The 20,970-nt window shown below is 62.0% G+C and overlaps 1 long non-coding RNA gene across 2 annotated transcripts in view; it reads left to right on the top strand.

The window, feature by feature from the left end:
• The window catches only part of LOC140625677 (uncharacterized), a 31,277-nt gene extending 12,647 nt beyond the window's left edge, over positions 1 to 18,630 (top strand). For both annotated transcript variants that reach the window (XR_012025046.1, XR_012025027.1), the window contains exons 2-3: positions 3,164 to 3,253; positions 18,475 to 18,630. This is a non-coding gene — a long non-coding RNA (uncharacterized lncRNA). The remainder of the gene's footprint in view (positions 1 to 3,163; positions 3,254 to 18,474) is intronic.
• The last annotated feature ends 2,340 nt before the right edge of the window (positions 18,631 to 20,970 follow it).

Here is a 20,970-nt window from a genome sequence, read left to right as displayed (position 1 = left end):
GATCGTGCGATGGGGACATGCCGCCGTGGCAGGAAGGCAGGCGGCCCCGCCAGAGGGGAAGGACCGTCCAGCCGGGTGGGACGGCCACCGCTCGGCTCTGCAGCCACGTGCAGGGGGCGGGGAGACAAATCAGGCCCTGCGTGGGTGCGCGGCTGCCCAGGTAAGCACGGGAGCAGTGGGGGCCGCGGCGGCACCAGGCTTCCCATGGGACTGAAGAGGACCATGGCCACTGAGAGGCCCTGATCCCAGACCACAGGAGTGGCACTGGCTCTGGGATCTGCCATGATTCCGGGAGTCTGGGTGCAGGTGACACAAACCCAACTCTTGTCCCTTCACCAGAAACGACACTATATTTGTTCAAGGAACATGTTGCCTTCAGGCATGGCTGGATCAAGGCTTCTAAGCTGGGACACGAAGGTGCTGCTTTCCCCAAACATCCTTAGCTCCGCTTTCCTCTTTGTGGCTTCGTTCTCACCGGCAGCGGCTCCCATCACCTTAGCACCCCCTTAGAGGCTCCCACAAAGGTCACATGTGTCTGTCCCTGAGCCAGTCCCGGGGCCGAGGTGATGTGGTGCCCTGGTTGGTCAGTCCTGGGCCGCGGAGCCTCCAACCACGGAGCGGAAAGAAGAGAATGAGGGTGGGCTGGGGTGGCAGGGAAGGGGCTTCCCCATTCACACCTGAGTTTCTGCACGTGTCCCCCAGAAATCGTACTCTTGCTGAGGCCCCCCAGCCTCGGGCAGTCGGCCCCAGCGGAGCCGGGGTTCTCGCACATCCCCCGAGCCAGGCAGAGCCCGGAGGAGCGGGTGGGCCAGCCGCTGGGCTCTCACGCAGGGACACGGGTTAGTGATGCTTGGACGGGGGGACAGCTCGGAGGAGGTGATGAGGCCGTGAACATCTGTAGCAGTCAGGACAGGCTTCCAGGAGGAGGTGAGCTGTGGGGGGACCTGGTCGGTGGACGGAGTCAGGAGGAGGGCCCCATTTTCCACCTTTGCACACATTTCGTCCAGCACAGCCTGGCTTCTGGCTCAGCCCTTCGCCTGGAGCCCAGGTGCGGCGCGTGGCTCGCAGGACGGCGCGGAGAAGCGCCCGGAGCTCGGGGTCGGGGACGGCCTGTTCACCCGGATGGTGGGTGCTGACGAGGCCGGCGGCCGGCAGGGCGGCTGTGCGCCCCAGGGTGGCGAGCCCCGCTCTGCATTGCACCCTCCCGCCCTCTGCAGGATGAGCCACCGGGTGGCACTTGGTCGGTTTCGGTCGGGTGGCGGACAGCCGCTCGGGGACCTGAGGAGCAGGCCTCGCGGGCTGGAGCAGCCACCCTGGGCGGCCTGCGGCCGTCGACTCTCCGCCAGGCCTTGGGAGGGGAGCGACTGCCGGAGGGGAGGAGCCCGGGGGGTTGGTGTCCTCGGGACGGTAGACGACGGTGAGTAAGATATGGAAGTGTGTAGGGATCCTGTGGACCACAGGGACGACGGGCCACGGCATGGGACGTCGGGGAGCTGCCAGCTTCGTTCTGTTCCTCACAGAGCAGAGGAGTGAAAAGATAAAGCTAGAAGAGGACTCTGGCCGAGTTTACAGACTTCCTCCCTCCCCTATCCATCCACTCCTCCATCCCCCCATCCCTCCATCCCTCCACCCACTATCCACCCACCCACCCACCCACCCATCCATCCACTGTCCATCCATCCATCACTGTCCATCCTCCCATCCACTATTCATCCATCCATGCATCCACCCATCCATCCACTAGCTATTCATCCTTCTGTCCATCCATCCACCCATCCATCCACCCATCCGTCCATCCACCCATCCGTCCATCCACCATCCCTCCCTCCACCCATCATCCACACACCCACCCATGCATTGCTCCCAAGAGTTCACACACTGGGTTATGACCTTCTGAGGGTCTTGAGGAAGGGGTGCCAGAGGCTGAGGGACAGCCAAGAGTGTTTTCCAGTTTTGTTACCACTCTCTGGCCGGAGAAAGAATGGACCTGCATGAGCCAAGGGTTGTGCTGTGTGGCCAGCAAACCCTTCCATCTCACCAGCTGCCAGGAAAGAGTGGCTCTCATACCTCAGCTGGTTGATGAGATGGGGCCAGCTGGAAAAATAGACCCCAGAGCCAACCAGGCTGGATGGGTAGTGCAGGGGGCCTGGGCTCATGACTGCCCAGCCGGGTGGGTGCCCTGAGACTGGAAGACCGGAGTTCTCCACCTTCCTGCATGTGATAGACATGTGGCAGCTCCTCCTCAGTGCCAGACCCTAGAGCTACAGCGGTGGGCAAGTGGGACCCAGCCCTGTCCCCCTGGGAACTGCTGGTTCTGCGAGGGAATAGACAGACAGGACCGTCACCCCCCACCCACCCTGCACCAGGCCGCACTCACTGCCACATAGCCAGGCTCCCCGAAGGATAAGCCAGATACGCCACCTCTCCTGGCCCCCGTGTGTTGTGGGTTAGATTTTGTCTTCACCCCAAATCAAAGTGCTAATGCTCAGTGCCTCAGACCGGGACCTCATTTGCCACCAGGGTTATTGCAGATGTGATTAGTTAAGATGAGGCCCTACGGGCGCAGCGTGAGGCCTGAGTATAATGTGACTGATGTCCCTATAAAAGGGGTAAATCTAGACACAGATCTGAAAGGAGGGAAGAGGAAGCCTGGAACAAGCCCCCCGATGGACAAGCTTGGCCGACGCCTTCATCTTGGACCTTCAGCTCCGTGAGAGAACGCGCGTCCATAGTCCAAGCCACAGAGCCTGCAGCGTTTTACTCCTGCGTCCTCAGGAAATGGGCGCAGCATGCTGGTTGGGGGCTGGAACTGGGGTCTTCTGGGTGCCCATAGCCAGGTCCTTGTCGGTTGGGGATTCCAGACGCTGGCTGCACCCCAGGTCAGCAACGGTTCCACACACAGGATCTCCCCTCCTGCCTCAATGGCCCTCAAGGACCCTAGCTGCTCTTCCTGGTGGCAAAGGGCCCTTCGTGGGCTGCAGAGAGGCAGGCCAGAGCTCCCTGCGCCCCACCTGGGTGTCCCTGGTGGGAAGTAGGTGTGGTCGGACGGGAGCAGTCTTGGGAAGGGACACTGGCCTGTCCCTTAATAAACTGTCCTACTTACTGCCCTACTGTTTTCTAAAACATACCATTTACTTTGCAACTTCGGGCTTTGTACTTGCAGTGTCCTGGCCTGAGGTTCTTTCTTGGGATCCTTGTATCAGCAGCTCAGCCTAAACATCACCACTTCCAAGAAGGCACCCTTGACCACCAGGTAAACAGGCCGGGCCTCTGGTGCCCTCCAGTAGTGTGCACAGAGGGCTCATCTCATTGCGGATGCGCTAGGGTCAAGCATTTTTGTTGTGGTTGCTGCTATGTTTTCTGTTCAGAACAGTGTCTTACATGTAACAAATGTTCAATAGATATTTGGGGATGGATGGGTGGATGGATGGATGGATGGGAGGATCGATGGATCGATGGATGGATGGATGGATGGATGGATGGATGGATGGATGGACAGATGGACAGGTGGATGGATGGACAGATGAACAGATGGGCAGATGGACAGATGGATGGATGGATGGGCAGATGGATAGATGGATAGATGGATGAGTGGGTGGATGGATGGATGGATGAATGGGTGGATGGGAGGATGGGTGGGTTGGTGGATGGATAGATGGATAGGCAGATGGATGGACAGATGGATGGATGGACAGATGAACAGATGGATGGGTGGATGGATGGATGGATGGATGGATGGATGGATGGATGGATGGGAGGATCGATGGATGGGCAGATGGATGGGCAGATAGATGGATGGACAGATGGATGGATGGATGGATGGATGGATGGATGGATGGATGGACAGATGGATGGATGGACGGATGGATGGATGGATGGATGGATGGATGGATGGATGGATGGACAGATGAACAGATGGGTGGACGGATGGATGGACGGAAGGATGGATGGATGGATGGATGGATGGATGGATGGATGGACGGGCGGGTAGATGGACACTTGGGTAGAGGGATGGGCTTATACCCCAGGGTGGAGCAGAGAGTGTGGGTTGGGTTGTTGTTAAGCAGGGGTGTTTTCCGTGAGGCCCAGGGCAGGGCAAGAGGGCCGAGGGAGGGGGAGCCGATGCGCAGGGCCCTCCCTACCCAGAGCCCACTGTCCTGCCCTGGCTCTCCGAGGCCTGCAGACCCAGCCCGGCAGCCGTGGGACCTGTGCGCGAGCCCCAGCTCCCTTCCTGCTGTCCTCTGGCTCCGTGGCTCCTCCGAGGGTAGCTGCTCTGGGACGAGGCAGGGGAGGGTGCTCCCCGAAAGGCTTCAGAGGGAACCCGGTCCTGGGCACGCCTCCCTCCCGCCCCGGGCCCTGCCAGCTGCCCTGGGCTGCTCCTGGACCTGCCTCTCTGAGTGGCGCCCACGGCCCAGGTGGCAGAGGCCGCAGCCTGTGTGCGTGGAGGAGGCTCTGGGGCCTGGGTTTGGGTTCCCGGGCCCGTGCCCCTGAGGGGTGCGTTTCTGCCCACGCCCACCCAAGCTCCGGCACGTCAGCCAGGGCGCCCGGGCGGCTGCCACCATTGCTCCGGCCCCGGGTGCTGGTGCGCGTGCAAGGCCACTTTGGTTGGGCAGCGGGAGTGTCCCCAGGGATGGCCGGGCGAGGGGGCTCGTGGCCCCAGGCAGAAGCCGCCACTCTCGGGAGGGTCGGGAGGGTCGTGACTGCCCAGCGCCCCACCCCAGCCCGCAGCACACGGCCCCCCGCCGGGTGGGGGCCTCGGCCGCCCTCCACTCCTTCGGGTCCAGCCTCCGAAGCTGCAGGAAAAGCCAGCTCCGGGCTTTGTTTATTTTTGGAGTTTTCACTGGCTGGGTGAGGAAGTGAGCCTTGTTAGAGGGGATTTAACTGTGGGTCACCGTGAGTTTGAGGGGCTTAGGAAGAAAGAAAGAAAGAAAGGGCTTTCCCCTTCATCCTCCCCGGAGCAGGGGCCCCTTGCTCACAAAGACCGGGCCCCTGAGCCGGGACCTCAATGCCAGCCCAGCTGGAGGGAGCCTGTTAATGGGGAAGAGCTTAAGTCATTTATGGGAACCGAGAGGGCTTTCTTAGCACCGAAAAGAAAGGCCTCCCCAGGCCGGGGTTTCCCGGGCTTTCTTCCCCGGCCCCGGGAGGGGAGGGGAGGGCTGTCCCTGTGCCCTCCGGAGCCTGAGGCCTGCGCTGCTCTCAGGGGCCTGGGGTGCCCTCAGGCCCTGTGTCCCTTTCCCCATAAGCTCTGGGGCGGGGAGCCAGGCAGGCCTCTGGGGAGACGGGCCGGGCTGTGCCACCTCCTAGACTGTGCAGACGCCGCTGGGTCTTTGCTCTGAGCCCAGGGCTGTGAAGGAGGCGGGAGGCAGCTGGGGGCCCAGCGCCCCGTTCCCTTGGGACCCAGGGGAGGCTCCGGGACCTGCCTCCCTGAGCGGCACGGATGACGGAGCCCAGGAACCCAAACCCTGGTTCTCCCCAGAGCCGCCCCTGCCCGGCTAGGGCCCCCCGCAGAGGAGGCCCTCTCCCCGGGAGCTGCCGTGCGCCCCCACCTTGTGGCTCCCCCTCCCGTTTCCTCCAGCCTCCCACTCGCGGCCTCAGTCCCAAGATAGCCCTCCGTGGAGCAGATCACACCCTGGCCTCCAGAGGGTTTTATTATTATGGGAAACAGCCAAAGTGGTGAGGAGGGGGGCCCATCATCTCCTGCAACCAGATAAAATAGAAACAACTAAATAAAGCACCCTCGCTGCTCAAGGGAAAAATTCTGCTTGTCAATTATGATTTATGAGCGATTGCCAAACGGGAGCTGGCCTGCCTGTCTCGGAGGCCTGCTCTGCTTCCCCGCGCGGGGCGCTGGGCCTGGGCGCTGGGTGCGGCCGGGGTGGGGGCGGCCGGGCTCTCCTGGGAGAGGTGGGTCCTCAGCGGGCCCGGGCGGTTAACCCCGCGCTGCCTGGTGCCCCGGGCCCGGCTGCCGGAGGGAACCGAGGGGACCTGGTGCCCCCGATCTGGCACAGAGGAGAGAAGGGCATATGGACGGCGGCCACTGGCGAGGCGCCCGCGCCGGGCGCTGGCTCCGGTCCCAGTGTGAGCTTGGGACGGTGGCGGGTAAGCTCTCTATCCCTCTCTGCCCTATAAAGTCCCTGGCAGAGCTGCCCCCGCCTCCCCCGGCGCCCCGTGGAGGCCCACCGATTTGTCCTCGCCCGCGACGGCGCGGGCCAGATGGTGGGTGTTTCCAGGCCACAAAGTCCTCTGACCTTTGAACAGTTGTCGCCGAATTTCAGTAATGAAAGGGCCTCTTTTGAATACGTACAAATGAGACGTTATATTTCCATACATTTTATTTCCAGCCTCATCTGCGAATCTAATATTGACCTGGAGTTATCTGTGATGGGGAAGTTATTAATTCTGACAGATATAAGGGAGAAGCTAATATTCGCCTTTTACAAACACCTAATATTAATCTCGGGCGCTGTAAACGAGCGCGGCACGCCGGCATGGGGGAGATGACACCAGCTCGGAATTTGATAATGAAAAATGGGGAAGTTTAATTTCAGGGAATGGATAAAAATGTTTGCCCGCTGTGAGGTAGGCAGCACGGCGGCCCCGGGCGCGGCTCCCGGAGGACCGAGCGAGGCCTGGGGGTGTCCTGCCCGTCCTGGGGGCCGGGACCCGCGGGGCCTGGGCGCCCAGCACCTGCAGCTCCACCCGCCGTCCCCCAAGGGCGAGAGCCCTCCTCGGGGTCGTCCAGGGTCACCCGTGGGCTCAGGGCTCCTGGGGGTGCACGAAAGGTGGGCTCCCTGGTGGACGGGGACGTGAGGACAGACCGGGGGGAGCCGGAAGGTTCTGGTTAGCTGGGGGATCGGGCCGGCTCCTAAAGTAGACGCCTTCGCCCTTGGGCCATGCCTGCTGTGCCCCCCACTTGCCTCCCAGGTCCCCACGGCTTTCGCTATCCTGCCCCTGCCCCTGCTCCTACCTCCTCTGGCTTCCCCTCTGCAGGCCCGGCCCGAGCCCCTTCCCGAGGCACCTCGCCGAGTCCGGCCCCCGCCCTACACCTACGTCTACCCCCACTAAGGGCTGAATGGAGCCCACAGTCCCCTGTGGGGTCCCTCCCTGGCCCCCTGGAGCGTGCACACGTTGGGCAGCAGGCCCGGGCCAAGGCAGGGAGCTTGGCTGGGCAGGGGCCTCGGGTGCAGCAGGCACATGTCCTGTACAGAGGGGACGTGGGCACCCAGGACAATGCCCACGGGGTGACGTGCCCTGAGCCAAGGCCCAAACTGCCAGCAAAGCCCAGGAGTGAAGGTAGAGGCGCTCGGGGGCGACCCTGACACCCTGGGCCGCGAGGTGACGCTTGGCAGTTGTGTAGCTCCCTACTCAGTGTCGCCTCCCACGACGGCCACGCTCACGCTTTCCGAGCGGCCGAGTCACCGGGTGTGCGTGGACCCACCCGGGGGGCACAACCCCGTGTTCCCAGCCACGGGCACGGCCGGGAGACTTGGTGACGCCCAAGGGCAGCCGTTTGGGAAGTAGCTGAGTCCCGTCGTTGTCTGTGCCGGAAGGACAGCAGTAAGCATCCATTAGACCCCTTCTGTTTGCCCAGGATGGTGCCAGGGGCCGGGCCGTGTGCAGGCCATACCTACCCGACAGCCGACCCCAACCTGGCCCCCGGGGCGCCATCTGTTACTTCCCGGGAGGCCGACGGCGCTGGCAGCCGGGGAGCACTGTGCCCGGAGCCCTGCCCATGCCCGGGTGCGGCCCGAGCCTCCGCAGACGGGGTGGCCTTGGAAGACCCGGGGCAGCCGGGAGCTCGGGGTCCCCTCCGGGGTGAGCAGGCCTCGGCCGCGTGCTCCCCCTCGGCCCGTCCTCACTGTGGCCAAGAAGCCACGTCGCCCCGGGCTCAGGCTTCCCTGCGATGCCACCGCGGACCCGGCGTGGGGAGCCGTGCAGCCCGGTGGGTGGAGCTCTAGGCCGCGGGGCAGGTTGGGTGCCCTCGAATCGCCCCCTGCGGGAGCTGGGACGGGCCTCCGCCGGCGCTGCGTCCGTCGGTGCCCGGGTGGCAGGTGCCCCGAGACGGGGCGCGACTCGCCCAAGGCCACGCAGCAGGTGGGGGGCTGCACAGGCGAGGGCCCGGGCCGGGCTTAGGGCTCACGCGCTGTCCGGGCTTCTCCTTGGGCACCTTCCTTCCTGCCCCGTGAACTGCGGGTCTCGGTGTTTGCCCTTCGGGAGCCTTTGAAAGAACCAAGGAGCCGCGGCTCCCCCCCCCTGCCCTTCGCCCCAACACCTGCTCACCCTCGGCCCCCACGCGTGCCGCCGGCCGAGCGCACGGTGACCCTGGGCCGCTGGGGCCGGAGCCCGTGCCCTGCGTGTGTGCCGTCGGTGCCCCACTGACAGATGCACACGCACACGCACACACACGCATGCCCTGTGCTCCCAGCAGCCCCGAGGACCTAGGGTCGGGGGTCCCGGCCTCCAGGGCTGCGTGCGGCTCTGAGGGCGGAGGAGGAGGCTGGGATGGTGACCGCTTCTCCGACTGCGAATCACAAAGGCCCTCCGAGCATCTAGGCGGCACAGGCGGTCGCGTGAGTGAGTATGCGAGGCTGCGGCGTGTGCACACGCACGGCAGGACGCCCGAGCAGCCGTGGTCCCCTTTGTCCTCCAGGCCCCCGGTCGTGGCGATCCTGGCCTGTGCCCACGCCTCTCCCGTGTGGTGGGTGGCGCGGGGGCCACGGGGGGCGGGTGTCCCCTCCGCACCCGGGGCGGGCACAGCGGGGGTCCCTCCGCCTGTGGGCGGCTGCTCCCCGGGGAGCCCTGGCGGGCGGCCGGCGAGCACCGGGCGGGCATCCAGCGGCCTCTGGCCCGACCTGTGTGAGCGGAGGCCGTGTTTATTGTCAGAAAGATGACTAAGAAATCCTCGACATATCGTATCATCAGCATTATGATCGGAGAAACAACACCTACAAAATCTATTATTCATTAAGTGTAACCAATATATAATTTAAAACAGTGGGTTTTGTCAAATAATGTTAGGTCAGCATAATTTTCTGCCTATTACTAATATCTATAACATCTTTGCCTTAGTCAGCTCTATTTAAATATGCAATCATTTACAGCTTTTGAGAATATTTCTGTGCGCTCCCAATTTCCAATATTCAACTACGACAAATTTTATGCTGACATCAATAGCAAACTATTAAAGACAGTATTTCATTATTGGTTTTTCATCCCAAAAGTTATTTACAATTATATACTAAGCACTCATATTAAAGGAAACCATTTAAATGAGGTGCTATCTACTTTAACAATATGTCTGTCACAGAATGAGATTGTGTTTAAAGATTTTATCAAGAAATGGTTGTTTGCTGAGGTTATGTTTTGTCCATGAAATATGCATTTCATATCTCTTTCATTTCATTAACATAATTTAATTTGTGCTTTGCATTTTGTGCATAATACATATTTGATTTACAAAACAAATATTTCCATTAGAAAATGAATTTCATGCAGGCAAAAAAGCAGAACCAAATGATGTATTGAAGGAAAATAAGAAGAAATGAAATGCATTTTCTCAGTCTATTAAAAAATCTATGGCATTGACAGAAAGTGCACTTAGTGGTACATTTAAAAAATAGCACATATGTCAATGTATTAACAAATAGAATTGGAAATACAAATATTTCCCTATATCAAGCCAAGAATCTCTTTATTTTAATTGAGTTGATTTAAAAGCCCAACTACAATTTAATTTTTATTTCACGATGTGGGGCTGGGGCTGATGCCGTCGGAGCTGTGTGGGGTTGGCGGTTGATGGAAGGAGATAGTTGACCTTAAAAATGGCTTTTATTGACAATGGAGAGACATGCTTGAATAGGAAGCGAAGGGGAAGCGGGCCCTTTGTGATCCGGGAGCAGGGAGGGGAGCGCGGGCAGGGCCGGCTGGTGAGCAGCTCCCGCTCCGCCGCCCCCTCGCCACCCCCTCGCCCCGGGAAGCGGGGACGAGTCTCTGCTGGCCCCGCGTGACACGGGCCGGGGGCAGGGGCCTGCAGGTGCTAGAGGCCGGGCTGCCCCTCCGCCGCCGAGGACCCTCCTCCTTGCCAGGCTGTGGCCGTGCTGTGGGGCCCACCCGTCGGGTCCGTGGTGGCGAGACGCTGGACGGCGGGGCTGACGCATCCCAGCGGGTCCCCAAGAGACACGGGGCGGGCCCCGACCCTGCATGTGCGGCCTCCCCGCAGCCCAGGAGGACCCGAGGGGGTCGGCTCTCCCGGAGAGCTGTGGGATGGTGGGGGGACACCGAGGCTGGGGAGAGGACGGCGTCGTGCCAGGCATCCGCATGGGCCACCTCGCTGGCTCCCCTTCCCTGACCCGAGCGCTCTTCCCGCAGCCCGTGCCCCATGCTTCTCGTGACTCACAGCCACAGAGCAAGGGGGCAGCCGCCGGCCGGCCGGCCCTCAGGATGCTGACACAGGGTCGGAAGGATCTCGGGGGGCCGGGGGGCTGTTGGGAAAATCCCCGGGGCCTCTCCCAGGACAAGCAGGGGGAGTCTTGGCGCCCTGATGGTCGAGGACATGCCGTTTACAAATGCAAAGGGCGGTGGTGACCCTGGGGCTGAGTGGGACTGCCGTGTACGGTTGCATGGGCTGCGCACTGAGCCGCAGTGGAGAAGCCATCCGCGTGGGTGAACATGACAGATGTGCCGCGAGGATCGTGCAGCGTGGCTGCGCTGGGGCAGGAAGGTCACGTCACACTGCCCGTGGCCACGAAGCATCACTGTCGGGGTGGGAGTGCCCCCCGTGCTCCTGCTCCCAGTGCTCCCCTGACTTCACATGCACGGCCTCGGACACACTCCCCCCTGCGCCCTCAGGCTCCGAGTCCTCCCATCGTCTGACTCTGTCCCTCTCTGGAGGCCCTGAGGAGCAGCCTGCTTACCGCTGCCCCCTGGGCCTGTGCCCTCAGGGCTCCTTGTGCCCTTGCTGCCGGGACACAGCGCCCCTGGGGCCGGACAGTCCCCACTGGTCAGACCGAGGTCTGTGTACACTGGGCCGAGGAGGAGGGGTCACCTTGCCTGTGAGAAATGCCCACAGGCCTCTGGGGCACAGGGGCCTGGGCAGGGGGCCGCGGGGTGCTGGCAGGGGGCTTCCTCCATGATCCGAGTGGGACAGCAGGGCCGGGGGCTGTGGGTGTGCTCCAAGGCCCCGGACCAGCCTGGTCCCCGCTCCTAATTCTGTCCCCCTCCTTCTCTGCCCCTTCCCCCCTTGGGCTGCCCAGGGCCCCAGGACCCCAGGACAGCGTGGCCTGGAACTAGAAAAATCCCTCCTGCTTTGACACCAAACATCACAAAACCATGGTCAAGATGGTTGGAGACGGGGGAAACCGGTCGCCTCGCAGGGGCCAGCAGGAGTGAAGAGGCCCCAGCCTGGGATTGGGTCCCCCGGTGTCGGGAGCCCAGGCACCATCAGGCCGGTCTGATGGCCCACAGCCCTGGGGACCGGGCCGTGCTGCCTGGAGGAGGCGGGGAGCCAAGGCCTTTGCGTGGTCTCCGTTGTACCAGGGAAGCTGTGGCCCCTGAGTCAGGAGGGGCGGCCACCGAGCGGGGGACACAGCGGACGATGCGCATCCGTGGCGTGCACTTCCCTCCTCTGAGCCAGACTCTGTGAGCCACGCGTGGGGTGAAGGCGAAGGCTGGCGTCCTCGTCACGGAAGAAGAGACAACGGGGGGGGGCAGCGCCTTTGGGACTGGCTGCCACTGCGCGTGCCCCGGGGGGTGTGCCCAGGTGCGGCTGAGCCGGGGCCCGCCCCGGGGTGTGTCCCTGCTGGGTCCCCAAGCCCTCGCCTCTCTGCCCAGCCAGGCGTCCGTCTCCTGAGGACCCGCGACACCTGCATCGGACACAAGGTCAACCCGCCTTGACATGATACTTAGTTTTGCTCCCAGGATGACACGTGGCTCCACGGCAGGTGCTGGGGAAACAGAGGCGTGGGACCCGGTCCCTGCCACTGGGAGCCACGCGCCAGAAGGGAATTTATCCTTAACCGATCTTAATGGTTAATTCCCTTTAAATACAACTCCCTTTTACGCGTGTGACGTGTGTGTGCACAGCTGATATCGGGGCCTGGTCTCAAGCATGCGCTGGCTTCTAGCGAGAAGCCCTTTCCCTTGTGAGACCAGCTTTGTCCGTCCTGTCGCTCCACACCCTCATCCCAGCGGCTCGGGGTGGGCCCTCCCCGCTCTTTTAGCTGCTCCCATTGCATTTGGTGGTGTTTGTTTCCGTTTTTGCTTTTTTTTTTTTTTTTTTTTTAATGTACCATTAGGAATTTACGCTCAGGCTTCCTGCCAGAACCGTACACTCCTCTCGCAGCCACCGTACTGTCACGGCGGCCGTCCAACATTCCCATTTTATTTTTCTGGAGCGCTTCCTTCTCACGCAGCGTTTGGCTCTCTAGAAGGACGCTCCGCTCCCTTCCGCTTGGGCCTGGGGACCGACGGGGCCCCTCCGGCTTCCCGTTGCTACAACCTCCCCTTCCTCCGTTTACTCCTTCATCTTGTTGGTACACACCCTGCAGCGACTTTCTGAGAAAAGGTGCCTGGAGAATCCTTTTCTTTGTGGACTCGGCATGTTTGAAATGCTCCTCTGGACTGGCCCCGTGCGGCTGGACGTAGGACCCGGGGTTGCTGTCGCTCACCCTGCCGGGGTTGAAGGCGCTTGCCCCGGTGTGGTCCGGGATCCACCGCGGCCCAGGCCTTCCCAACGTGGCCCGCCGTCCCCTGCAAGTACTGGGAGCCTGCGCGCATCCCCGCCGCCCTGAAATCCCGCCGTGAGGGGCTCCCTCCGTCTGGAAACGGCTGTCACCGCTGCCGGGATGTCTTCGCTGTCACTGCCTGCGAGGACTTCGGCCCTGGTTTCTGGGGCCAAACCCTTTTGGACTTCCTGTCACTGAGTCACCACCTCATCCTCCCACCTTAGCGGGTCTCTCCCATTCCCATCTTTGTTGCTTCTGTTCTTCCAAGGGACACACTTCACTTTAACTGCCAACTGCCCATTGACCCAAGTCCTGCTCTCACAGTTCTGATTTGAAAAACTCCTTTTCTCCTCCTCCTCCTCCTCCTCCTCCTCCTCCTCCTCCCCCTTCTTCTAGGGACTATTCCTTTTGTCCGTCTCCGGTTCCGGGCTCTGGGAACCATGTGTTTTCATACCTCTCTGAAGCATTAATGATAACCTCGTGGGCATTTCCTTTAAAAAAAAGAATGGTGGCAAAAAATGCATCCCACAAAACCCACCCTCCTTAACCAAATTTTAAGTGTTTTACGCTCATCGGAGGAGGCGGGTCGCAAACGGGCAAACAGTGCATGTACATCAGTCAAACTATTTTTCCGAGGTATCTGCATCGGTCCAACTCGGAAGGCGAGAGTGGCGGTTGTGAGGGGCAGAGGCCTGCGGGGGGGAGTGGGAGGCGGAGACGGGAGCTGCTGCTGGGCCGGGAGGTTCAGGCAGGCGCGAGGAAGAAGGGGGATCGCGGGCACTCGTGTCCTGCCCCTGCACTGCCTGCTGTCTCCTCAGGCCCCGTCGGCCCCCATCTCACATTTCGGGGCCTCTCCTCAGGTGTCTGGAACCCCCCATCCCTGTGCATCTCGGGGTGAAGGGCCAGAGCACCCCGGGAGGGGTCGTGCTCAGACGGGCCCCTGGGCCTCTGTGGGGGCGACGGGGAGGCGGCCTGCCCGATTCCTGGGAACTTCCCTGAGGGGACCTGCTGGTGTTTGCCCGGGGCCCGCCTGCCCGTGAGAGCCCCCCATCTCCTGGGGACCTGGGGGTGCATGGTGGGCTCGGCCATCTGCTCCGGGGCCGGGCCTTGGGGTCCCTGCACGCTGTGAGGCTCCTTGGCCCCTGTTTCCATCGGGCTGCCCCCGTCTCTGCGGAGCTCGTTCCGCTGTCTGTGGGGGGACAGGGGCGCCCTCCCGGCTGTCCGGGCCCGGAGGTTGGGGGGCTGCTGAGGCCCGGCCGGCCCTCGGGTCGGAGGCCCGTCCACGCGGCACGCTTGGGCGGTGCTGGTGGCCCTGGTCCCTGAGGGTCCCTGGTCCCCCCCAGTTCTCACTGCGCCGTCTGCTGTCTGGCCCCGAGCTGTCACAGTCGTCCTCCGCGGCTGAATCTGACGCAGAATCTCCCACGCGGGCCGGAAGGACACGAGAGCGGCCCCTCGGTGCCGGGCCCTCCCTCCTGCCCCTTGCACTCGGCTTCCTCCTGCCCCAGGAGGAAGGTGCAGGGTGACCTGACCTCCCAGCCCTGCTGGCTCTGCTGGTGGTTCCAGGGCAACCTCCACAGGCCCCGACGGAGGCTGGGCCGGGGGGGCGCGGTGGGCGGGCGGCTCCGTCCAGAACCTCCACGGGCTGAACCGACACCCCCTTCCTCCCGGGCACAGCTGAGCGTCCGAGGCCCAGCACCCCGCGGTCCATTCCCCGCCCCGCAGCTCATCCCCTCCTCCTGCGCTCGGCCCCTAAGAGGGTCTGGATCCCAGCTCAGGGGCCTCGGGGGGGAAGGGACATGCGAGTGACAGTGGGCGAGGTGGGGGCCGCAGCACTTAGCTCCCACCCACCAAGATACACCCAGAACTTTTCAGTATAAACACCCACATCTGCCGGCTGTATGCCCTGTTTTAAGATACAGTACGTTCATAGAAACACGAGGTCCAGTAAGGCCGAGAGCACGGTTTGCTCCTCAGTTCCCACGAGGAGGGTGACGTCGTGCGGCGCAGGGCCGGGTGGTGGGCGGCGGAGGGCAAGTGTGGGCAAGAGCCCTCGGCGCGTCCCCGCTGGGAGGAGCAGGTGTGGCAGGGCGCGCAGGCTTGGGTAACCCCAGCAGGCTCTGGGGCGCCGGATGCCCTGGGGTGACGCGGGCGGGGGCCTGGGCCCTGGGGTAGGGTGTCCCTAGACAGGGTGACGGGGGCCGGCCCTGGACCGGTTGGCTCGTGCCGCTGATCAGTATTCTGGGGGCGCGCTGGGCCTGCAAGGGACAGTCCCTACCGATGGCAGAGCCTCAGAAGCACGGAGAGGACAGGACGTGGTTAATAAACAGCCCCTGCGGGGGGACCGGACTGCACAAAGGGTAGATGTGCGCTTGCAGGGGCGGGAGAGCTGGCCCGGGAGGCGCTGGGCTGGTGGGGAGAGCACCCCGAGTGAGTAGGACCCCAAGGGCCGGGCTGATGCATGGGGGCGGCTGCGTGGGCGGTCGGGGGGCTTCCTGGGGGGGCTGTGAAACAGCCTGAAGGATACAAGTGGGGGCGAGTGAAGGGGGCTCTCCTGGGAGCAGCCTGCAATAGGGCCGCTCTGGGCCAGGGTCCTGCTCTCCTGACTCCCTCCCCCGCCCCCCTCCTCCCCCTCCTCCAGCATCAGCCAGTCAGCGGGGGCCCAGGTATGTGTCAACGGGCCACTAAGAGGTACCCAGCAGCACCCCCTGCCCCCTCCCTGCTGCCATCACCCTGGCAACAGTGCATCCCGGCAGGGGACACCCCCCACCCCACCCCCGGCCTCTGGGTGCACAGCAGGTGCGAGGGGCGGGGGGCGCTGGGGACAGAGGGGCCTCGGGCTGCTCATCCTGGTGGAGCGCCCGGGCGGGGGTCCGGCCCCACGGCTCCCGCCCGCTGCAGGTCCCGGCGCCCTCGCGGAGCCTCGCTCAGGGGAGGGGCCTCCTCAAGTGCCACCTGATGGCGGGAAAATAAAAGCGGTGATTTAGAGGCCACCTCCACTCGACGGGCTTCCTTCGCCGAAGACGCTCAGCTAATGAACCTCAAGCAGATTCATGGCTGTGTGTGAAGTCGACGGGGTCCTCACTCCGCGGAGACGAGCCGCATAAATCTTTGTTTTTAATGTCTAATGATATGTAAAATATTTAAATTTGCAACTCAGAATTATTAAGCTGCCAAGGTTTTTTGCCTATTAAAGTGTATTCTCGTCTGAGAATTTATGGGGCGCCCTGTGCCCGCCGCCAGCCCCCGTTAGGGGACGGAGGTATAGATTTGTGGTCTCCTACTGTAAAAAACTTCAGGATCGTCTGACCCTGTAAACTGAAAATTCATGTCTCTCGCCCGGGGACAAATGCATTCTTTGTAAAGGCGGCCCATGGCCAGCCTTGGGCTCATGTTAGTTTATTGTCACTGGTTGATAACGTTTAATGGAAAAGATACAAGAGTGCCAAAGAATTTTAATTATTTTTGTGATAAAGTTATATGTTCGGCCTTGAAAAAGTAGAGATAATGCAGGGATTCATTATTATTCCCACTGTGTTTAAACAGACGACACAGAATGCAAACAAAAGCAGATGAAATTTGAAAAGTATTATCAATATTGCAGATAGCAGATGCCCTTTCGAATCAGAACAAGCATATCTTCTATAGCAACTTTATGGTTGAGTAGTTTATTCATTTCTATTAGAAGGTTGTACGTTTCTAAAATATGTAGATGGTATCTAGAAAAACCAACCAACCAGACGGGTCATTCTGCTTGTTTTCCTAAATTTATTATTTCACTTCTGCAGGCCCGATCCGAGGGGCATTAACATGGGAGCGGAGTCTCATTGTGTCAAATTCTATCTCGCGCGTGACCTTTGGCGGGCTTGGCGCTGGTGTGGAAAGGAGATCGGAGCGAGGGGTCTGGACCACGGCGGAGTCTGCGTTGGGCTTGATCTGGGCGGCGGGTGTGAGGCCGGCGTCGGGGCCCGCCTGGCTGTCCCTCGAACTCCCTTATCCTCTGGGCTTCTCTGGGCGCCCGACGGAGGGAAACGAGTCCAGGAGCAAATGGCGAGTGTCCCTTGCCACCCGTCCCCCTCCGAGGGCCGACCCACCCCCCTAGGTTTCGCCATGACACCTAAAAACGGATCCGACCCCTCTCATGGGCTGCAGTCCTCCTGCCGCTGGGGCCGCCCGGGCTCCAGCTGGATCCTGAGGCTCCTCCGGCCACCCCTGGGGGGCCGGGGCAGATGGCCTTGGCGACCCTGTTCTGATTTTCTTTTCTGAGAGATGGATCGATTCTCGTTCTCATGTTCACTCAGCAGGGTAGCCTGGAGCCTCAGCCTTGCAGCCAGGACCTCGGGCTCCAGAGGAGCCGGGACGTGGGCTCGGAGGCCGCTGGGGCGGGGAGCATCCCTCCCGTGAGGTTATAGGGTCGAGGAAGCTCTCAGCCCACTTAGTGCTCGGTAACTGTGAGCTGCGATCATTATCTGCATCGTTGTTTTCTTCCACTGATGGCTCCTGGACGCGTAGGGGATCGCTCTCCCTGCTGTTGGCTGACCGGGTCCCCTTCTGTGGCTCCCTCCGGGTTGAGGTTGCTTCGAGGCAGCCCCAGGAGTGTGACAGCCACTGGCTGCGTCTTAGAGGGAGGCTGTGACCCACGGAGGTGCAGGGCTGGGGACCCGAATCCCCAGGTGCTCGGAGCTGGGGCGTCTCGGCCACAGAGAGGCTGTGAGGACAAGCCCAGGCTCCGGGGCACGCATCGCGCCTGGCTGGGAGCCGACAGCAGGGCGTGAATTAACCGGCGCTTTCAGGAAGCCGTACCTGGCGGCGAGTGGCTTCCTAGAAGGGACTTGCTCGGAGACGGGACGCTTCCAGAAACAAGGCGCGTGATAAGCCAGGAGCGACTGCAGCATCCCTACTGCGTGCTCCGGCCACGATGCAATCGCGTTAGGGATTAAAAGCGAAAGGATAGCGGGAAATTGTGTTTGGAAGCTAAATAGCATTTGAAACAGAAATAATAAATCAGGAAAACCCACAATGGAAGGATCCTGAAGATGCTACACGTCAAAACGAGTGGGTCACGGAGAAGGCCGTGAGTACATAGCGGGAAATTTATGCCTTTTAAATATATTTATCAGGAAATAAGAAGGGTGGATGACAAATGGGCTTGGCGTTCAACCGTAGAGACCGGAAAAAGCGCAAAACCCCAAGAAATAAGGAAGTGGTACGGATAAGGTCAGACGTGCGTCAAGCAGATGGACTGACCAAGACACGGATGGCTTCTTGCAAAGATTAGCAAGAGACAAGGGACGAGGGACAAGGGTCGGTGCAGGCAGGACGCAGCACAGCCCGAGGAGGCCTCTGGATGACGGGGGTGAGCCAGGGGCACCCGAGGCTCCCAAGCACCTGCCGGGACCGGTTCCCCCGGACAGTCCCGCTTCCTGCCCGTCGTCCCCTCATAATTATGAATGTCACGTCCTTTCATCTCGAAGTGTCCTGGTTTGGAAGGTGACATCACGGGCGCCGGCGCCAAGAGCCACATGTGGCGACCGAGAGCTGGAAATGCGGCTCGGCCACACGTGCTGGGCTGTGCTCGCGCACCCGCGGCGGCTTTGGAAGACTTAGTACGAGACAAAGGTGGCAAAATAGCTCAATGGTTTTTTTTTTTTTTTTTTTTTTTTTACGCTGATTACCTGTTTAATAATCTTTGGACATTTTGGGTTAAATCAAGCACATTTTTTAAAAAAGATTTTTATTTATTTATTCATGACAGACACATAGAGGCAGACACGGGCAGAGGGAGAAGCAGGCTCCATGCAGGGAGCCCGACGTGGGACTCAATCCCCAGACCTGGGGTCACGCCCTGAGCTGAAGGCAGGCGCTCACCACGGAGCCACCCAGGTGCCCCCAAATCAAGCACATTATTAAAATGCATTTCACCTGATTCTTGTATGTGGCTGCTGGAGAACCGGAACTGCCTATGGGCTGACATTCTATTTCGGTTTTTCTTTTATTTTTTAGAGAGAGAAGGAGCGCATGTGCCTCGAGCGTGCCTGCGGGGAGGGCGAGCATCACAAGCAGGCCACACTCTGAGATTTTGCCCCAAGGACCTGCCCCCTAGGTCCCACCCCCCCAATTCGCCCCCAAGGCCCACTCCCCCAAGATCTTGCCCCTGAGGTCCCACCCCCGAGGTCCTGCCCCCCAAGATCTCACCCCCAAGGTAACGCCCCAAGGTCCTGCCCCCTGCATCATGCCCCTGAGGTCCCACTCCCCCAACTTGCCCCTGAGGTCCCACCCCCGAGGTCCTGCCCCCCCCCAAGATCTCGCTCCCTCGAGGTCTCACCCCTGAGGTCCTGCCCCCCAAGATCTCACCCCCAAGGTACCACCCCAAGGTCCTGCCCCCTGCATCGCGCCCCTGAGGTCCTGCCCCCCCAACTTGCCCCTGAGGTCCCACCCCCGAGGTCCTGTCCCCCAAGATCTTACCCCCGAGGTCTTACCCCTGAGGTCCGCCCCCCGAGGTCCTGACCCCCACATCACGCCCCTGAGGTCCCAACCCCAACGATCTGTCCCTGAGGTCCTGCCCCCCAAGATCTTGCCCCCGAGGTACCACCCCGAGGTCCTGCCCCCCCATTGCGCTCCCAGGTCCTGTCCTCGAGGTCCTGCCCCCTCATTGTGCCCCCGAGGTCCCAACCCCAAGGTCCTGCCCCCCAGATCTCGCCCCCCAGGTCCCACCCAGGCTGCAATCCAGAGTGGGACTTGGGCTGCCCTGGCGCCCCACCTTCTATCTCTGTAGCCAGTGATGCTTTTCAGGTCAGCCCGGCTGCGAGCTGCCTCTCCCCCCACGCCCCCCGCACAGGGGCCAAGGCTCAGAGTTCGAATCCAGGCCCCAAGGCTGACTTGTCTGGGTCACATTAGCCATCGCTCTAGGGTTCCATTCCCGTGTCTAATGGGGACAAGTACCTGATGAGCTCAGGGCTGGGGGTGGGGGTGGAGGTGGGGGCGGGGCGAGACTCAGATCGTTCACACAAAGTACTCAGCCCTGTGCACTTAGCGCTCATTAAGTACTAGCTGCCAGTCATAAAACCCAGCCTAATGACGGCAGCTTCCTCCCCGCAGGCCCCCGACGCCGCTTTATCGCTCGGAAGCGCCGGCGCGTGGGAAGGGTGAGCGCCCGGGCCTGCCGTGGTCTCGGGGGCGCACCCCCCTGCCCACCCCGCCGGCGCCCCGGGAGCCGGCACCTGCACCCTGGGCGGGCTGGCGTCCCTGCTCCCCTTCCTCCTCCCAGCAGGTGCACTCCGCGGCCCTGCACCCTGGGTGCTCTCGGCCCTCCTGGCCCTGCACCGAGGGGGTGTCCCGGTAGTGACCCTGGGTCCACTTGGGCGCGGCGGGCCCTTGGGAGACACTGGCCGGCGGCTTGATGGTCCCTCAAGCAAACTCTCCAGCTTGAGCCAAACGTCCTTCAGACCTTTGGGAGGGATGGGCCTCGGCCACAGCGGTCAGAGACGTGGGGTGCCCAGATGCCCGCAGGGACCCCGTCTGGGCAGGGCCACGAGAGCTGGTCTCCCCGGCTGGACGTGCTGACTGGGGGGCACACCTGCCCCCCTCCCCGCACCCCTGGTTTCACGGATGGCACAGCAATGTCCACTGCACCAAGGACCGGCCCCCCTGGGCCAGGTTCCCGGCCCGAGAGCCCTCCCTTGTCGTTTCAGCCGCAGCCCCCGGGGACCTGGCACCCGACCGAACGGGAGGGCCATGAGCCCAGACGGGGAGCCACCCCGGGCAATGCCCCTGTCGTGGATCCCTGCTCGGTTCCGGGGAACTCGGGGAAATGTGCTGGCGGCATCCGCTCCTGGCCTCCCCCCGGGGGCTGTGGGCTGCCAGGGAGGGCGGGAGCTCGGGTTCCTGCAGACCTTCAGGTTGGCAAAGCGCTCCATGTGCTTCCATTTCATCCCCACAGAAGTTGCGCTGTGTTAGGATTCCCGTCCTGCAGCGGGGAGGCCCCCACACGGTAAGTCCCGCACCCCGCGGCCGCAGCCAGGGAGGGGGTGTCACCCGGCGCGGGCCAGCTGCTGCTGCTGCAGGGTCCACCTGGGCGCCCCGGGGTGGCAGGCGGCAGGGAGGGAGGAGGCCATAGAGACGGTGGCAAGAGCTTGGGGTCAGGAGTCTGTACAACGTGTTCAAATCCCTGTGAAGCCAGAGACCGGGGCCTTGACCCCGGGTGCTCAGTGTTCTCCTCTGGGGTGATGCCTGCACCCCACCTACGGCCAGG

The sequence above is a fragment of the Canis lupus genome, chromosome 1 (assembly GCF_048164855.1).
Source record: "Canis lupus baileyi chromosome 1, mCanLup2.hap1, whole genome shotgun sequence".
NCBI lineage: Eukaryota > Metazoa > Chordata > Mammalia > Carnivora > Canidae > Canis > Canis lupus.
The sequence above is the reverse complement of the archived record's forward strand: the minus strand, read 5'-3'. Positions and strand labels throughout refer to the sequence as shown.